Here is a 6,894-nt window from a genome sequence, read left to right as displayed (position 1 = left end):
AAACTATACCTATTTGAATATAATAAAAATATTCAATAAAATATTCTATTTTCTTATAAAATAATATTTATAGAGTTACCGGTAAATAATTTTTGTAGGGTAAAAACTAAATAAATTCATACATACTGTAATATAGATAACCAAAGCATAAGATTTAATTTATAGTGACACATGGGCCCACGAACGACCAAAAGTATCTAAATCGGTAAACCTGCAGTTTTTTAGGATGCAAGTCCAACTGTAGCCCTCAAAGAAATGAGCTATCTACTGACTATCCTGAGCCTGAAAGGAATGGAAAGGAGGGTGGTGAGATTATATAATCCCAGTGAGTAAACAAATATCATTTAAAATATCTAAAGCCGAATAAATGGAGACAGATAAAATAGATTAAAATAAAAATGATTCACAGCATTTCGAACTCATTTTAATAAGATAAAATAGATTCATTTCACCAAAATAAACAACGAGGCTTATGATTTCCTGAAAAGCTTGGCTCGTGCCAAAATCATTCTCATACTCTGTCACGACTCGGAACTCCTATCGAGCTCGTGACAACGGTCGCGACGTCCCGATAGACATTCATTACTCGAAATGTCAATCGAAACCTCGCAAGGCTTAACATCAGTTTTTCTCACTTCCCCTATGAGTATTAGTCACTAAAATTATGTCTTGAGAGATTATAAACATTTTCCAAATCAAAAAAATAAAAAAACAATTTTTTCTCACAGAGGCATTTTGGTCATTTTTTATCAAAAATCTCGAAATCTGCTAAAAATGTAGTATGCTGGTGCAAAACACATATTTCATAATCAAAAATAAATTTGGATGTCTAAAACATTCGTTTAAAATGAAATTATGACTATTAGAATAAAATAAAAATATTGAATAAAATACTCAATTTTTTCATAAAATAATATTTTTAAAATACTGCGTAAATAATTTTTACAGCGTAAAAGCAAAATAAATTTCTATATACAGTAGTATAGATAACTAGAGTATGAAATTTAATTTACAGTGACATGTGGGCCCCTAAATGACAAATATGAACAAAGGTTGCAAACCTACAATTTTTTAGGAAGTAAAGCCAATTGTAGCCTTCGACGATATCAGCTATCTATTGCCTATACTGAGCCTGAAATGGGTGGAAAAGAGGGTGGTGAGATTATATAATCTCAGTGAGTAAACGGATACCATCTAAAATATCTAAAGCCGAGTAAATGGAGACAGATAAAATAGTTTAACATACTGAAATTCATCACTTTTCAACTTGTTTCAACCAAATAAAATCAATTCATATAAATCAAGTAATTAACATGGCTTATGAATTTCTTAAAACTTTGGCTCGTGCCAAAAATCATTTTCATACCCAGTTATCAGGGATGCCTTGATCGAGGGCTATCCCAACCGAGTTCGCCAAGGCTGTTAAAAAGTTATGTACGCATAAATCATGTTTTTATTTTAAAAACATAGCCGTTCCTTGGCGTTAGCGGAGTTCATCATCACGAGGTGGTTTGGCGTGAAGTGAACTCTAAAGATATACCTCGGGAGTTACCCTACTCGCCTCTCCAACCGAGGTAAGAATATGACCAAGTTTCGTGCCCCTCTAATAGGCTAGTCCACAGAACCAGCCCACTACAGCAAGCTAAACCCACCATACAATAAAAATTCAACAGCATGACATGGTAATTTTATAATTATCCAGCCTATCAAGGCAAACAACAGTTTATACATTTCAACACAAATACCAATTCAGCCATACATGCCAATATTGTCATAAGCCAATCAATTAGAATCATGAATTTACAACACACAAAAACAGTATCCAATTACTCTATTTTCAAACCATCATTCAATTTTAAAACAATTTTATAAAATCATTTTATTAAATCATATTTTGTTTATAAAACCAAAAAATTAATCATTTAATTCATTTTCCATGAAATTCACAAAATCGGATAAAAATCACTTTAGATAATTAAAACGATAGTAAGGTTACTCACAATATCTAGAGTGCGGATTTTTGAAGTACTCTGACTATTGGTTCTCGGATGCAATTTTCTTGCCTTTATCGGAAGACTCACCACCTTGACATAGTACAAAATCGAGAAACTTACTACATTGGTACTAAATCAAAATTAGACTAATTTAAACTACTAATGCATGATATGGAATGCAAAATTCACGGATAACCATCTAAATCCAGTATTGGCCTAATTTGTCTTATCACCCGATTAATTGGCCAACGCGTTCAATTTAGCTCCAAATTGCTCCATTTTTTTTCCAATACCTTAATTCACCAAACACGAGTCAAATAACCTAAAATTTGGCAAAACCATCTTCACTTTTCTTCTTAGAATATTCGGCCATGGTGGGTGCATCAACACTATAATTTTTCCTACTACTTTTCCACACCATAATTCATCATTTTCTAACCAATTCTCTTAAAATAAAAATCAAATTCATTCTCACTCAATACAAGGTAGGTTCGGCCATTGATGGGTGATGGGGAAAATGAATTCTTTTCTTGTTGTTTTGCTTCTAGACATGGTAAACTAACTAAAAACACTAACATAACTTGAAATCAAATCAATCCAACATCATTCTCTCTCCATACCCATTCGGCTAGCAATGAATTCACCATGATATCTTGTGATTCAACCATGAAAAATGCAAAATAATGCATGAGAAAGGTAGATCACAAGTCAAAATCAAGAAATTTTACCTTTGATTGCTTGATTACTTGAAATCCACCAATTTTTCTCTTGAATTTTAACCCTAGGGTTCTTGTTCTTTCTTTTCTTCCTTTGTTCTTCTTTGGCCGGCCATATGAATGAGAAATGGGCTGATTTTATGCTGATTTTTAAGCTAAAAAATAAAAAGATATAAATTTGACACATGTCACCATTCTATTGGTCCATGTGTCATACTTAGCCATTACGTAATCTCTCTCCACTACTTAAATTTTCTCAATCCTCCATGATAATATTGGGTAAAATCCATATGTTGGATAAGTGTTGGGTGGTGTAAAATTACAATTTTGCCACTGGAGTGGCAAAATTACCATTTTACCCCTATGCTCCGAAAAATACCAGAATTACAATTTTTCACTTCTCAACCTCAAATCATACTACAATAAGTCAAATGTGATCAAAATCTTTCAAAATTTTTCCATTTTGTCCTCGAGTGGCAAAATTACCATTTTACCCCTAGATAGTGAAATTTTCGATTTGACTCCAAATTGATCATCGAACTCCAAATCACCATTTTAATCATTCCTGGATTGTAAAATTTTCAATTTCACCATAAAATCTCTATTTGATCAAGTTCGAGGCTTAAATCAACTTTGTTGTACCTCTAGGTACAATACCTACTTTTGTAAATTTTTCGAGACGCTCCCAGCATGGAAACATGCTATCCATCACATGTATGTCATGACAAGTATTTTATAAGGTCAGGCTTTACATACTCAGTTATCAGGGATACCTTGGCCTGGGGCTATCCCAACCGAGTCCGCCAAGACTGTTAAAAAGTCATGTACGCATAAATCATGTTTTTATTTTGAAAACATAGCCGTTCCTTGACGTCGGTTGAGTTCACCCTCACATGGTGGTTTGGCATGAAGTGAACTCTAAAGGTGTACCTCGGGAGTTACCCTACGCGCCTCCCCAATCGAGGTAAGAATATGACAGGATTTTGTGCCTCTCAAAAAGGCTAGTCCACAGAACTCGCCCACTGTAGCAAGCTAAACCCATTATACAATAAAATTTGCAATAGCATGACATGGCAATTATTTTATTTTACAGCCTCTTAAGGCAAATCAACAGTTCATACATTTTCAGCACATTTACCAATTCAACCATTCATGCCAATATTATCATAAGCCATTCAATTCAAACCATGATTTATAACACAACAATTAGTCTCCAATTACTCCATTTTCAAAACCATCATTCAATTTCAAGACAATTTTATAAAATCATTTCATTTATTCACATTTTGCTTATAAAACATAAAGATTTACCATTTAAACTCATTTTCCATAAAATTACAAAAACGAATTAAAATTCACTTTAGATAATCAAGATGATGATAAGGTTACTCACTATAATGGGAATCGAATTTCGAGTACTCTGATTCTTGATCCTCGGGTACTATCTCTTTACTTTTGCCAGAATACTCACCACCTAGACAATACACGACACATAATTCAATATACTGTGTCATACTATTATAAATCTATTTCAGGCCCTTTACTAATGCATGAAATGGGATGTGAAACGCTCGGATAACCATCTAAATACGGTGTTCAATATAAGTTTAATTGTGTACCTAAATAAAATGGTATTGGCCTAATTCGATCTATCACTCGATTAATTGGCCAATATGTCCAATTCAACTCCAAATAATTCCATTCTTCTCCCAATACTCCAAATCTTCAAACACAAATTAAATAACTTGAAATATGACAAAATCATCTTCACATTTTCTCTTGAGAATTTCGGCCATGGTGGGTGCATCAACACTATGATTTTTTCTACTTGATTTTGTCACCGTAATTCATCATTTCCTAACCAATTCACTTGAAATAAAATCAAATCCACCATCCACACTCTACATGGAAGATTCGACCAAAGATGGGTGATGGGAGAAAATGAATTTTTCTTGTTGGCTTTTCATGCTACACATCACTAACTAACTAAAAACAATAAAATACATTGAAATCTAACCAAATCAAGAATCAAAACCTCCCTCTAAGTGTTCGGCCAGTAAGGGATTCATCATGATTTCATATGATTCAACCATGGAAAATAAGAAAAAATGCTTAAGAAAGAGAGATCTCAAGCTTAATTGAAAAATCTTACCTTTTTTTCACTTGTTTCCTTGAATTTTCACACTTTTTCCTTGAATTTTTCCACTTAGGGTTTTGTTCTTTCTTTTCTTCCTTTGTTCTTGCTTTGGCCGGCCATAAAAATGAATGTGGAAGAGTTCAAATTGGCTTTATAAAGGAAAATATTAAATGGACAAAAATTTACCATGTGTCACCATTCCATTGGTCCATGTGTCATACTTACCCATTAAGCAATCTCTCTCCACCACTTAAATTTCCTCAATTATCCATGATAATATTGGGTAAAATCCATGTGCTGGACAAGTGTTGGGTGGTGTAAAATTACGATTTTGCCCTTCGGTAGCAAAATGACTATTTTACCCCTATGCTCGAAAAATGTCGAAATTAAAATTTTTCACTTCTCAAACTCAAATTATACTCCAAATGATCAATCTTAGTCAAAAATTTCATCCAACACTCACATCTTAACCTCGGGTGGCAAAATGACCATTTTGCCCCTAGATCATGAAAATTCCAATTTGACTTTAAATCGGTCCTCGAACTCCGAATCACCATTTTAAGTCATTCTGGGGTTTTAAAATTCTCAATTTCATCTTGAAATCTCTATTTGGACTAGTTCAAGGCTTAATTCAACTTAATTATACCATTAGTACATTGTTGTCCTTTAATGATTTCTGAGGTACCCAAGTAAGCAAACATGCATTCTTATGTAAGAATGGCATAATAAACATATTGTAGAGCTGGGCTTGACACCGTGGCCTTCCTCGATATGCCTCCTTGTGCAGAACTACAGTAGTCGAGCATTTTCCAACGTGATTTTCACCTTGATATGATTTGAAATGTGCAAAGTGGTAAACGTGAAAGTTTTAACCCTGTTGCTTAAATTTCTAATGGATCAAGAATCACATCAATTGGACCTTTGGAGTGAAAGATATGCTCTAAATACCACATCATGTTTAGTCCATGCATACTACTACAATGCTCTGACTTAGACAAATATTTGGACCACAATCCAATAAGAACTAGGTGAAGTGTTGAACATAACAATTGTAGCCCTTCCTCTTAGCATTCTAGTGGTCTATGAATCACCTCATTTGGAGTTCTGTATAGAGAGATATGGGTAAAATACCAAAACATATACAAATAAAGCTATCACCATACTTGCACAGATTTTCATCAAATGAGCCTTTTTCATCAAATTTCCTATAAAAGCAATAAAAAAAATCAGAAATAACTACTCTTAAAGTAATTTAAAACAAAATGACATAAAATTAAACTAAAATAACTTAAATTAACTACTCAACATATAATCAAACTTAAACTAGAAAAACACCTAAAATGCTAAAATTTGAACCTAAAATCTCAAAACTATGACTATTTAAGCCCCCAAAATGTGTCAAAATAACTCTATATAATAGAGTTATCAATAGATTAACCCAAAAACACAAAAAATTTAAAAGTGAATATCTATCGATAGATTGCCAATCTATCAATAAATGACCAAATCTATCAATAAATGACATCCAAATAGGGAAAAAGGATATTTTGGTCTTTTCATCCCCTATTTAAAACCCTTAAATCCTCATACTTTTTCCAAAATGGCAAAAACTAGGTTTTCTCTCAAAAACACAGCCACCATATGCTTTCAACTCCATTTTTCATCAAATTAGAGGATTTCGAAGATTTTAAGTCATCTTCAAGCTTGGTTTTCTATCTCAAGTGTTTTAGAAGGTAAATAAAGGATTTTTAACTGTTTAATCTTAAGCTTTGATTTTTCAAAACTTTTATAAGTTGTTGAATTTCGTTTTTAATCTTGGAACCTAGGTTCTTGAGTTGGTTTTAAGGTTCTCAAGCCCACCAAGGTAAAGTTGCTCTAACTCTAGCTTATAGTTGATTTAAATCCTTAAGTTAGATGTTACATTAGATGTTGGAAATTGGATTAAGCATTACTGGCAATTTTGAGGAATGATTTGATGATTATTAGCCTAGAAAAAAACCAAATATTAATGTTGGAAACATTGTGTTAGGTTGTGAAGTTGATATAA

General features: G+C 32.9%; 1 long non-coding RNA gene across 1 annotated transcript; it reads right to left on the bottom strand.

Annotated features, from left to right (window-relative positions):
* On the bottom strand, positions 935–4,892 carry LOC108662544. Its single transcript, XR_001928426.1, has 4 exons — positions 4,863–4,892; positions 4,104–4,184; positions 2,001–2,084; positions 935–1,132 (listed from the first exon to the last, which is right to left on the bottom strand). It is a non-coding gene; the product is annotated as an uncharacterized LOC108662544 (long non-coding RNA).

The sequence above is a fragment of the Theobroma cacao genome, chromosome 6 (assembly GCF_000208745.1).
Source record: "Theobroma cacao cultivar B97-61/B2 chromosome 6, Criollo_cocoa_genome_V2, whole genome shotgun sequence".
NCBI classification, from domain to species: domain Eukaryota; kingdom Viridiplantae; phylum Streptophyta; class Magnoliopsida; order Malvales; family Malvaceae; genus Theobroma; species Theobroma cacao.
Note: the sequence above shows the minus strand (reverse complement) of the source record. Positions and strands in the feature narration are given on the sequence as shown.